This window comes from Pseudorca crassidens, chromosome X (genome assembly GCF_039906515.1).
Source record: "Pseudorca crassidens isolate mPseCra1 chromosome X, mPseCra1.hap1, whole genome shotgun sequence".
NCBI classification, from domain to species: Eukaryota; Metazoa; Chordata; class Mammalia; order Artiodactyla; family Delphinidae; genus Pseudorca; species Pseudorca crassidens.
The window spans coordinates 80,676,053-80,690,020 of NC_090317.1; positions in this window are offsets into that span (position 1 = coordinate 80,676,053).

Genomic DNA, 13,968 nt, shown 5'->3' on the forward strand with positions numbered 1-13,968 from the left:
GTCATATAAGACAAATATTACACAATTCCAAGTATATGAGATACTTAATCAAAATCATAAAGACAGAAAGTAAAAATGTGGTCATCAGGGGATGGGGGTAGGGACGCATGGGAAATTATTATTATTATTTTAACATCATTACTGGAGTATAATTGCTTTACAATGGTGTGTTAGTCTCTGCTTTATACCAAAGTGAATCATTTATACATATACTTATGTTTCCATATCTCTTCCCTCTTGCACCTCACTCCCTTCCACCCTACTTTTCCCACCCCTCTAGGTGGTTACAAAACACTGAGCTGATCTCCCTGTGCTATGAGGCTGTTTCCCACTATCTATCTCTTTAACGTTTGGTAGTGTATATATGTCCATGCCACTCTCTCACCTTGTCAGAGCTGACCCTTTACCTCCCAATATCCTCAACCCCATTCTCTAGTATGTCTGTATCTTTATTCTGGTCTTCCCCTAGGTTCTTCATGACCGTTTTTTTCCCCTTTTTCCTTAGATTCCATAAATATGTGTTAGCATGTAGTATTTGTTTTTCTCTTTCTGACTTACTTCACTCTGTTTGACACACTCTAGGTCCATCCACCTTACTACAAATAACTCAATTTCATTTCTTTTTATGGCTGAGTAATATTCCATTGTGTATATGGGTCACATCTTCTATATCCATTCATCCTTTGATGGACACTTAGGTTGGTTCCATGTCCTGGTTATTGTAAATAGAGCTGCACTGAACATTTTGGTACATGACTCTTTTTGAATTATGGTTTTCTCAGGGTATATGCCCAGTAGTGGGGTTGCTGAGTCATATGGTAGTCCTCTTTTAGTTTATTAAGGAACCTACATACTGTTCTCCATAGCCGCTGTATCAACTTACATTCCCACCAACAGTGCAAGAGTGTTCACTTTTCTCCACACCCTCTCCAGCATTTATTGTTTCCAGATTTTTGATGATGGCCATTCTGACTGGTGTGAGATGATATCTCATTGTAATTTTGAATTGCATTTCTCTAATGATCAATGATGTTGAGCATTCTTTCATGTGTTTATTGGCAATCTGTATCTCTACTTTGGAGAAATGTCTATTTAAGTGTTCTGCCCATTTTTTCATTGGTTTGTTTGTTTTTTGGATATGAAGCTGCATGAGCTGCTTGTAAATTTTGTAGATTAATCCTTTGTCACATGCTTCATTTGCAAATATTTTCTCCCATTCTGAGGGTTGTCTTTTGGTCTTCTTTATGGTTTCCTTTGCTGTGCAAAAGCTTTGAAGTTTCATTAGGTCCCATTTGTTTATTTTTGTTTTTATTTCCATTTCTCTAAAACGTTGGTCAAAAAGTATCTTGCCGTGATTTATGTCATAGAGTGTTCTGTCTATGTTTTCCTCTAAGAGTTTGATAGTGTCTGGCATTACATTTAGGTCTTTAATCCATTTTGAATTTATTTTTGTGTATGGTGTTAGGGAGTGTTCTAATTTCATACTTTTACACGCACCTGTCCAGGTTTCCCAGCACCACTTATTGAAGAGGTTTTCTTTTCTCCACTGTATATTCTTGCCTCCTTTATCGAAGATATGGTGACCATATGTGCAAGACTTTATCTCTGGGCTTTCTCTACTGTTCCATTGATCTATATCTCTGTTTTTGTGACAGTACCATACTGTCTTCATTACTGTAGCTTTATAGTTTAGTCTGAAGTCAGGGAGCCTGGTTCCTCCATCTCCATTTTTCATACTCAAGATTGCTTTGGCTATTCGGGGTCTTTTTTGTTTCCATACAAATTGTGAAAAGTTTGGTTCTACTTTTGTGAAAAATGCCAGTGCTAGTTTGATAGGGATTGCATTGAATTTGTAGATTGCTTTGGGTCGTAGAGTGCTTTTCACAATGTTGATTCTTCCAATCCAAGAACATGGTATGTCTCTCCATCTACTTCTTTCATCTTTAATTCCTTTCATCAGTGTCTTATAATTTTTCTGCATACACGTCTTTTGTCTCCTTAGGTAAGTTTATTCCTGGATATTTTATTCTTTTGGTTGCAATGGTAAATGGCAGTGTTTTCTTTATTTCACTTTCATATTTTTCATCATTAGTGTATAGGAATGCCAGAGATTTCTGTGCATTAATTTTGTAACCTGCTACTTTACCAAAATTCGACGATTTTCTCTCGTCGTTTTCTGGTAGCATCCTTAGGATTCTCTATGTATAGTATCAGGTCATCTCCCAACAGTGACAGATTTACTTCTTATTTTCTGATTTGGACTCCTTTTATTTCTTTTTATTCTCTGATTTCTGTGGCTAAGACTTCCAAACCTATGTTGAATAATAGTGGTAAGAGTAGACAACCTTGTCTTTTTCCTGATCTTAGTGGAAATGCTTTTAGTTTTTCACCACTGAGGACGATGTTGGCTGTGAGTTTGTCATATATGGCCTTTATTATGTTGAGGAAAGTTCCCTCTATGCCTACTTTCTGCAGGGTTTTTATCTAAATGAGTGTTGAATTTTGCTGAAAGCTTTCTCTGCATCTATTGAGATGATCATATTTTTTTTTCTCCTTCAATTTCTTTTTATGGTGTGCCACATGGATTTATTTGCATATATTGAAGAATCCTTGCATACTGGAATAAACCCCACTTGATCATGGTGTATGATCCTTTTAATGTGCTGTTGGGTTCTGTTTGCTAGCATTTTGTTGAAGAGTTTTGCATCTAGGTTCATCAGTGATATTGGCCTATAGTTTTATTTCTTTGTGACATCTTTTTCTGGTTTTGGTATCAGGGTGATTGTGGCCTCGTGGAATGAGTTTGGGAGTGTTCCTCCCTCTGCTATATTTTGGAAGAGTTTGAGAATGATAGGTGTTAGCTCTTCTCTAAATGTTTGACAGAATTAGCCTGTGATGCCATCTGGTCCTGAGCTTTTGTTTGTTGGAAGATTTTTAATCACACTTTCAATTTCAGTGCTTGAGATTGGTCTGTACATATTTTCTATTTCTTCCTGATTCAGTCTTGGCATGTTGTGCATTTCTAAGAATTTGTCCATTTCTTTCAGGTTGTCCATTTTATTGGCATAGAGTTGATTGTAGTAATCTCTAACGATCCTTTGTATTTCTGCAGTGTCATTTGTTTCTTCTCCTAGTTCATTTCTAACTCTATTTACTTGAGTCTACTCCCTTTTTTCTTTTTTTTAAACATTGACTAATTTAATCCTCACATCCACGGTGGCATTGGTACATTTGTTTTAAATTAGTTTATTTATTTTTGATGTGTTTCACCTTCATTTCTGTGCAAGAGCTTTTTCTAGTTGTGGTAGGTGGGGGCCACTCTTCATTGTGGTGCATGGGCCTCTCACTATCGCAGCCTCTCTTGTTACGGAGCACAAGCTCCACACGTACAGGCTCATTAGTTGTGGATCACAGGCCTAGTTGCTCTGTGGCATGTGGGATCCTCCCAGATCTGAGCTCAAACCCATGTCCCCTGCATTAGCAGAGAGATTCCAACCACTGAGCCACCAGGGAAGCCCGAGTCCTCTCCCTTTTTTTCTTGATGATTCTGGCTAATGGTTTATCAATTTTGTTAATCTTCTCAGAGAACCAGCTTTTAGTTTTACTGATCGTTGCTATCATTTCCTTCATTTCTTTTTCATTTATTTCTGATCTGATATTTATGATTTCTTTCTTACTGCAAACTTTCGGGTTTGTTTGTCCTCCTTTCTCTAATTGCTTTAGGTGCAAGGTTAAGTTGTTCATTTGAGGTGTTTCCTATTTCTTAAGGTAGGATTCTATTGCTGTAAACTTCCCTCTTAGAACTGTTTTTGCTGCATCCCATAGGTTTTGGTTAATCGTGTCTCCATTGTCATTTTTTTCTAGGTATTTTTTTATTTCCTCTTTGATTTCTTCTGTGATGACTTGGTTTTTAAGTAGTGTATTGTTTAGCCTCCGTGTGTTTGTATTTTTTACAGGCCTTGTCCTGTGACATCTAGTCTCATAGCGTTGTTGTCGGAAAAGATACTTGATACGATTCCAAACACCACGCCACAAGGGAAGCCCTATTTTTAGTTTTTAAAGAACTTCCATACTTTTCTCCATAATGGCTGTATCAATTTACATTCCTACGAAGAGAGCAAGAGTGTTCCCTTTTCTCCACACCTTCTCCAGCATTTATTGTTTTTAGATTTTTTCATGATGGCCATTCTGACTGGTGTGAGATGATATTTCATTGTAGTTTTGATTTGCATTTCTCTAATGATTAATGATGTTGAGCATTCTTTCATGTGTTTATTGACAATCTGTATATCTTCTTTGGTGAAATGTCTATTTAGGTATTCTGCTCCTTTTTGCATTGGGTACTTTGTTTTTTGCAATGGAGCTGCATGAGCTGCTTGTAAATTTTGAAGACAAATCCTTTGTCAGTTGCTTCATGTGCAAATATTTTCTCCCATTCTGAGGGTCGTCTTTTGGTCTTGTTTATAGTTCCTTTTCTGTGCAAACGCTTTTAAGTTTCATTACGTCCCATTTGTTTTTTTTTTTGTTTTGTTTTTATTTACATTTCTCTAGGAGGTGGGTCAAAAAGAATATTGCTGTGATTTATGTCATAGTGTGTTCTGCCTATGTTTTCCTCTAAGAGTTTGATAGTGTATGGCCTTGCATGTAGGTCTTTAATCCATTTTGATTTTATTTTTGTGTATGGTGTTAGGGAGTGTTCTAATTTCATACTTTTACATGCACTTGTCCGGGATTCCCAGCACCAATTATTGAAGAGGTTGTCTTCTCTCCACTCTATACTCTTGCCTCTTTTATCGAAGATAAGATGACCATACGTGCCAGGGTTTATCCCTGGGCTTTTTATCCTGTTCCATTGATCTATATTTCTGTTTTTGTGCCAGTACCATACTGTCTTGATTGTGTAGCTTTGTAGTATAGTCTGAAGTCAGGGAGCCTGGTTCCTCCAGCTCCATTTTTCATTCTCAAGATTGCTTTGGCTACTCAGGGTCTTTTTTGTGTCCATACAATTTGTGAAAATTTTTGTTCTAGTTTTGTGAAAAATTCCAGTGGTAGTTTGATAGGGATTGCATTGAATCTGTATATTCCTTGGGGTAGTAGACTCATTTCTACAATGTTCATTCTTCCAATCCAAGAACATTGTATATCTCTCCATCTAATTGTATCATCTTTAATTTCTTTCATCAGTGTCTTATAATTTTCTGCATACAGGTCTTTTGTCTCCTTACGTAGAGATTTTTTATTCTTTTTGTTGCAATGGTAAATGGCAGTGTTTTCTTCATTTCACTTTCAGATTTTTCATCATTAGTGTATAGGAATGCCAGAGATTTCTGTGCATTAATTTTGTATCTTGCTACTTTACCAAATTCATTGATTAGCTCTAGTAGTTTTCTGGTAGCATCTTTAGGATTCTCTTTGTATAGTATCATGTCATCTGCAAACAGTGACAGCTTTACTTCTTCTTTTCCAAAATGGATTCCTTTTATTTCCTTTTCTTCTCTGATTGCTGTGGCTAAAACTTCCAAAACTATGTTGAATAATACTGGTGAGAGTGGGCAACCTTGTCCTGTTCCTGATCTTAGTGGAAATGCTATCAGTTTTTTACCATTGAGAATGATGTTGGCTGTGGATTTGTAATATATGACCTTTATTATGTTGAGGAAAGTTCCCTCTATGTGTACTTTCTGCAGGGTTTTTATCTAAAGTGGTGTTGAAGTTAGTCGATAGCTTCTCTACATCTATTGAGATGATCATACGGTTTTTCTCCTTCAGTTGGTTAATATGGGATATTACATTGATTGATTTGCGTATATTGAAGAATCCTTGCATTCCTGGAATAAACCCCACTTGATCATAGTGTATGATCCTTTTAATATGCTGTTGGGTTCTGTTTGCTAGCATTTTGTTGAAGAGTTTTGCATCTAGGTTCATCAGTGATATTGGCCTTTAGTTTTATTTCTTAGTGACATCTTTGTCTGGTTTTGGTATCAGGGTGATTGTGGCCTTGTGGAATGAATTTCGGTGTCTTCTTCCCTCTGCTGTATTTTGGAAGAGTTTGAGAATGATAGGTGTTAGCTCTCTCTAAATGTTTGATAGAATTCGCCTGTGAAGCCATCTTGTCCTGGGCTTTTGTTTGTTGGAAGATTTATAATCACAGTTTCAATTTTAGTGCTTGAGATTGGTCAGTTCATATTTTCTATTTCTTCATGGTTCAGTCTCTGCAGATTGTGCATGTCTAAGAATTTGTCCATTTCTTTCAGGTTGTCCATTTTATTGGTATAGAGTTGCTTGTAGTAATCTATCATGATCCTTTGTATTTCTGCAATGTCAGCTGTTACTTCTCGTGTTTCATTTCTAATTCTATTTATTTGAGTCATCTCCCTTTTTTCTTTCTTTTTTTTTTTTAAGCATTCACTAATTTAATCCCCACATCCACGGTGTCATTGGTACTCTTGTTTTTAATTAATTAATTTATTTTTGCTGTTTTGGTTGTTTGTTTCTCTGCGAGGGCTCTATCTAGTTGTGGCAAGCGGGGACCACTCTTCATTGTGGTGTGTGGGCCTCTCACTATAGCGGCCTCTGTTGTTGCGGAGCACAGGCTCCACATGCGTAGGCTCAGCAATTGTGTCTCACGGGCTTAATTCCTCCATGGCATGTGGGATCCTCCCGTGCCAGGGCTTGAACCCGTGTCCCCTGCATTACCAGGCAGATTCTCAGCCACTGTGCCACCAGGGCAGCCCGAGTCATATCACTTTTTTTAATTGAGGACTCTGACTAATGGTTTATCATTTCTGTTTATCTTCTCAAAGAACCAGCTTTTAGTTTTATTGACCTTTGTTAGCGTTTCCTTCATTTCTTTTTCATTTATTTCTCATCTGATCTTTATGATTTCTTTCCTTCTGCTAAATTTGGGGTTTGTGTTTTCTTCTTTCTCTAATTGCTTTAGGTGCAAGATTAGGTTGTTCATTTGATATGTTTCCTGTTTCTTAAGGTAGGATTGTATTACTCTAAACTTCCCTCTTAAAACCACTTTTGCTGAATCACATAGGTTTTGGTTCATCGTGTCTCCATTGTCATTTGTTTCTAAGTATTTTTTTCTTTCCTCTTTAATTTCTTCAGTGATCACTTGGTTATTGAGTAGTGTATTGTTTAGCTTCCATGTATTTGAATTTTTTACAAAATTTTTCCTGTAATTGATATCTACTCTTATAGTCTTGTGGTCGGAAAAGATACTTGATATGATTTCAATATTCTTATATTTACCAAGGCTTGATTTGTGACCCAAGATATGATCTATCCTGGGGAATGTTCCATGAACACTTGAGAAAAATATGTATTCTGTTCGTTTTGGCTGGAATGTCCTATAACTATGAATTAAGTTCATCTTGATTAATGTATCATTTAAGGCTTGTGTTTCCTTATTTATTTTCATTTTGGATGATCTGTCCATTGGTGAAAGTGGGGTGCTAAAGTCCCGTACTATGGTTGTGTTACTGTTGATTTCTTCTTTTATAGCTGTTAGTATTTTCCTTACGTATTGAGGTGCTCCTATGTTGGGTACATAAATATTCACAATTGTTATATCTTCTTCTTGGATTGATCCCTTGATCATTATGTAGTGTCCTTCTTTGTCTCCTGTAATAGTCTTTATTTTAAAGTCTATTTTTTCTGATATGAGAATTGCTACTCCAGCTTTCTTTTGATTTCCACTTGCATGGAATATCTCTTTCCATCCCCTCACTTTCAGTCTGTATGTGTCCCTAAGTCTGAAATTGGTGTCTTGTCTACAACAGATATATGGTTCTTGTTTTTGTATCCATTTAGCCAGTCTGTGTCTTTTGGTGGGAGCATATAATCCAGTTACATTTAAGGTAATGATCGATATGTATGTTCCTCTTCCCATTTTCTTAATTGTTTTGGGTTTGTTATTGTAGGTCTTTTCCTTCTCTTGTGTTTCTTGCCTATAGAAGTTCCTTTAGCATTTCTTGTAGAGCTGGTTTGGTGGTGGTGAACTCTCTCAGCTTTTGCTTGTCTTTAAAGGTTTTAATTTCTCCATCAAATGTGAATGTGATCCTTACTGGGTAAAGTAATCTTGGTTGTAGGTTTTTCTCCTTCATCGCTTTAAATATGCGTGGCCACTCCCTTATGTCTTGCAGATTTTCTGCTGAAAGATCAGCAGTTAGCCTTATGGGGATTTCCTTGTGTTTTATTTGTTCTTGCTCCTTTTCCCTTCTTTGTATTTAATTTTCGATTGTTTGATTAATATGTGCCTTGGCGTATTTCTCCTTGGATTTATCCTGTATGGGACTCTGTGTGCTTCCTGGACTTGATTAACTATTTCCTTTCTCTTATTAGGGAAGTTTTCAAGTATACTCTCTTCAAATATTTTCTCAGTACCTTTCTTTTTCTCTTCTTCTTCTGGGACCTCTATGATTCATATATTGGTGCTTTTAATGTTATCCCAGAGGGGTTTGAGACTGTCCTCAGTTCTTTTCATTGTTTTTTCCTTATTCTGCTCTGCAGTAGTTATTTCCACTATTTTATCTTCCAGATCACTTATCCGTTATTCTGCCTCAGTTATTCTGCTATTGATCCCTTCTAGGGTATTTTTACTTTCATTTATTGTGTTGTTCATCATTGCTTGTTTCCTCTTTTGCTCTTCTAGGTCCTTGTTAAATGTTTCTTGCATTTTCTCTATTGTATTTCCAAGATTTTGGATCATCTTTACTCTCATTATTCTTAATACTTTTTCAGGTAGACTGCCTATTTCCTCTTCATTTGTTAGTTCTGGTGGGTTTTTACCTTGCTCCTTCATCTGCTGTGTGTTTTTCTGTCTTTTCATATTGTTTATCTTACTGTGTTTGGGGTCTCCTTTTCACAAGCTGCAGGTTCGTAGTTCCCACTGTGTTCGGTGTCTGTCCCCCATGGCTAAGGAGGTTCAGTGGATTGTGTACACTTTCAGGTGGAAGGGACTAGTGCCTGTGTTCTGGTGGATGAGGCTTGAACTTGTCTTTCTGGTGGGCATGTCTACGTCTGGTGGTGTGTTTTGGGGTGTCTGTGGCCTTTTTATGATTTTAGGCAGCTCTTCTGTTAATGGATGGTGCTGTGTTCCTGTCTTGCTATTTGTTTGGCATAGGGTGTCCAGCCCTGTAGCTTGCTGGTCGTTGAGTGAAACTGGTTCTTGGTGTTGAGATGGAGATCTCTGGGAGATTTTTGCCATTTGATATTACATGGAGCTGGGAGGTCTCTTCTGGACCACCGTCCTGAAATTGGCTCTCCCACCTCAGGGGCACAGCCCTGACGCCTGGCTGGAACACCAAGAACCTGTCCTCCACATGGCTCAGATTAAAAGGGAGAGAAAATAGAAAGAAAGAAAGAGGATAAAATAAAATAAAGTAAGATAAAATAAAATAAAGTTATTAAAATAAGAAATGAAAAATAATTATTAAGGAAAATATTTTAAAAAGAAAAAAAACGGAAGGACAGAACCCTAGGACAAATGGTGAAAGCAAAGCTATACAGACAGAATCTCACACAGAAACATACACATACACACTCACAAAAAGAGGAAAAGGGGAAAAAATAATCTATCTTGCTCCCAAAGTCTACCTCCTCAATATGGGGTGATTCATTGTCTATTCAGGTATTCCACAGATGCAGGCTACACCAAGTTGAATGTGGACTTTTAGTCCACTGCTTCTGAGGCTGCTGGGAGAAATTTCCCTTTCTCTTTTTTCTTAGCACAGCTCCCGGGTTTCAGCTTTGGATTTGGCCCCGTCTCTGCATGTAGTTCGCCTGAGGACGTCTGTCCTTCGCTCAGACAGGACAGGATTAAAGGAGCAACTGATTTGGCAGCTCTGGCTCACTCAGGCCCCGGGTGGATGGAGGGGTATGGGTGCAAGGTGAGGTTGTGGTGGCAGAGGATGGCGTGACATTGCATTAGCCTGGGGTGCACCATGTGTTCCCCCGGGGAAATTGTCCCTGGATTATGGGACCCTGGAAGTTGCGGGCTGCACAGCTCCCGGGAACAGAGGTGTGTAGAGTGACATGTGCTTGCACACAGGCTTCTTGGTGGCTGCAGCAGCAGCCTTAGTGTCTCATGCCGGTCTCTGGGGTTTGTGCTGATAGTGGCGGCTCGCGCCCATGTCTGGAGCTCCTGTAAACAGCACTTTTAACCCCCTCTCCTCTTGCACCAAGGAGCAAAGAGGCCAGAAAATGTCTCCTGTCTCTTCGGCAGCTCCAGACTTTTCCCGGACTCCCTCCTGTCTAGCCATGGTGCAGTAACCCCTTCAGGCGGTGTTCACACAGCCAAATTCAGTCCTCTCCCTGCATCAGATCGAAGCCTGAACCTCACCTCCTAGCCCCTGCCCATCCCGGTGGGTGAACAGACAAGCCCCTTGGGCTGGTGAGTGCTGGCCGGCACCAATCCTCTGTGCGGAAATCTCTCCACTTATCCCTCCACACCCCTGTTGCTGCGCTCTCCTCCATGGCTCTGAAGCTTCACCCACCACCCCCCGTAGTCTCTGCTCATGAAGGGGCTTCTAGTTTGTGGAAACCTTTCCTCCTTAACAGCTCCCTCCGACTGGTGCAGGTCCCATCCTTATTATTTTAACTCTGTTTTTTCTTTTTTCTTTTGCCCTACCCAGGTACGTGGGGAGTTTCTTGCCTTTTGGGAGGTCTGAGGTCTTCTGCCAGCATTCACTGGGTGTTGTATAGGAGAAGTTCTATGTGTAGATGTATATCTGATGTATCATGGGGAGGAAGGTGATCTCCCTATCTTATTGTTCCGCCATCTTCTAGGATTGCTTCTTATACTGGGTGTTTTTCTCTTTTATCTTGTGGTTCCATATAAATTTTTAGGATTGGCCTTCTCTCTTTGTCTGAAAAGTGCTGTTGGAATGCTGGTAAGGATTACAATTAATCTATAAATTACTTTGGTTTGTATGGATATTTTAATATTAATTCTTCTGATCTTTGATCACAAGATATCATTATATTTGCCTGTGTATTCTTCAGTTTCTAACATTAGAGCCTTGTATTTCAGTGTACAAATCTTTCATTTCTTTATTTTAAAATTTTAAAGTATTTTATTCTTGTTGATGCTGTAAATTGGATTGCTTTTTTTGTTTTAAGCTATATTATTCTTATAGAGAGAAATGCAAGTGATTTTTACCTGTATGTTGATTATTTTTATCCTACTTTACTGAATTTATTGATTAGTTTTAACTATTTTGTTGGGTTTTAGAATTCTCTCTATATAAAATCATTTCATATGGAAAAAAGTAACTTTACTCCATTTCCAATTTAGATGTCTTTAAAAAAATTGTATAATTGCTTCAGCCACAACTTCCAGTACTATGTTGAATAAAAAATAGTGAGAGTGAGCGCCCTTGTCTTGTTTCTGATCTTAGAGGAAATCTTTGAACAGTTCATTGTTGAATATAATGTTAGCTGTGAACTTGTCATATATGGTCTTTATTATGTTGAAGTATTTTCCTTCCTTACCCAATTTGTTGAGAGTTTCTTTTTTTATCATAAAACGGTGTTGTACTTTGTCAAATTCCTTTTCTGCATCTATTGAGATAATTATATGATCTTAATCTTTCATTCTATTGATGTGGTGTGTCATTGACTGATTTGTTTAAGTAGAGCATCTTTTTACCATGATGTTGAATTCACTTTGCTAATATTTTCTTGAGAATTTTTTTCATCTAAACTTATTGGGGGTAGGTGTCTGTAGTTTTTTTTCTGGTAGTGTCCATATGTCTTTGGTGTCAGGGTACTGCTGGCCTCACAGAATGAGTTTGGGAATGCTCTCTTGCCTCTGATTTTTTGGGAACAGTTGAAAAAGGTCATAATGAATTCTTTATATATTTAGTATAATTTACCAGTAAATCTATATCTCTTCTTAAGCTTTTCTTAGTTGGAAAGTTTTTGACCACTGACTCAATCTCCTTATGTGTTATTGCTTCATTTATATTTCCTATTTCTTCATGAGTTAGTCTCTTTTAAAAAATATTTCTTAATGTGAACCATTTTTAAAGTCTTTATTGAATTTGTTACAATATTCCTTCTGTTGTATGTTTGGGGTTTTTTTGGCCCCAAAGCTTATGTGATCTTAGCTCTCTGACCAGGGATCAAACCTGCACCCCTGCATTGGAAGGTGAAGTCTTAACCACTGGACTGTCAGGGAAGTCCCCATGATTTAGTCTTGGTAATCATATTTCTAGAAATTTATCCATTTATTTTAGGTTTTCTGATTTGTTTGTGTATAAAGGTTCATAGAAGTCTCTTATGATTTCTTTGATATTCATTGTAATGTGCTTTTGGATTATCGGTTTAATTTATTTGAGTCTTCTCTCATTTTTCTTAGTCTCTTAAAAGTTTTTCAATTTTCAAAAGGCTTTTCAATCAAAAATCTTGCTCTCAGTTATGTTGATATTTTCTGTTAATTTTCTGGGCTATATTTTATTGTTTATACTTTGATCTTTGTCATTTCCTTTTTCAGCTAACTTTGAGCTTAGTTTGTTTTTCTTTTCTTAGTTCCTTGATATGTAATATTACTTTGATTATTTAAGATCTTACATTTTTCATAATATATGTGTTTATCACTTTAAACTTCCCTGTTAGAACTGCTTTTGAAGCATCCTATAGGTTTTGGTACACTGTGCTTCCATCTTCATTTGTTTGAGATTTTTAAACATTTAAAAACATTTCTTCTTTGACCTATTTGTTGATCATAAATGTTTACCTTAATTTTCACACGTTTGTAAATTTTTCAGCTTTCCTCTTGTTGATTCCTGTTTTATGCCTTTATTGTCAGAAAAGGTACTTGGTATAATTTCAAATTTCTTAAATTTGCTAAGCCATGTTTTTGTATTCTATCATATTATCTATCCCGGAGAATGTTCTGTGAACATTTGAGAAAAATAATATGCATTTTGCTTCTGTTAATGGAATGTTTCATACACACACACACACACACACACACACACACATACACACACACACACACACATATCTGTTAGGTCCATTGAGTCTAAAGTGCATTTCAAATCCTATGTTTTCTAGTTGACTTTTTTCTCTGATGAACTATCTATTGCTGAAAGTGGTGTATTGAGATCTCCTACTCTTTTTGTGTTGTCTATTTCTCCCTTCACCTGTTTTAGTGTTTGCTTACTATATTTAGGTGTTCCAATGTTGTGTGCTTATATATTTATTATTACTGTATCTTCTTGATCAATTTAAACCTTTGTAATTATATAATGACCTTCTTTGTCTCTAGTTACCATTCTTCACAGCTGGGGAAGCTGAGCACTTACTCTCACACTCCCTTTCACTTATTGGAGAGATAATCAGCTAGTTTAGTTCTAAGCTGTGCCATCTTTGGGGAAGGGTGATCCTGGCAACGTAAACCTGTTCCTCTTATGCACTCACTTTCATCTTAACTTGTTTTCACTCCTTCAGTGTGCTGGAATTTCTCCTCTGGAAAACTGGAGTTCCACAAAGGCTTTCTTGTCTCTGAACGTCTGCCCAATTCAGATGTTCCCAGACCACAGCCATGAGGTTATAGGGCTGGATCACAGGCCCTGTCATTTCCACAGTCTGTACTGAAGTCCATCTGCCTGTTGCCAGATCCACAGGTGAGCAAGACTCCTCCCAGTTCCCTTGGTGTATGGTGCTATATCTTACTACTCCCACAGGAGCACTGAGTTCATGAATGAATGTGAAATGTTATAGAATGGAGGTACAAAAACAAGGAATATCTTATTCCATTATGATATTGATATCTTGAAAAGTACAGTCCCCTGAAAATATAGTGCTAGAAAAAATGGTTATCTACATGTGAAAGAATGAATTTGGAGCCTTATCTTTCAAGCTGTAAATAATATAAGCCTAAATGGATCAAAGACCTAAAATCATAAAATCCCCAGTTGAAAACATAGGGCAAATGCTTCATGACATTGAATT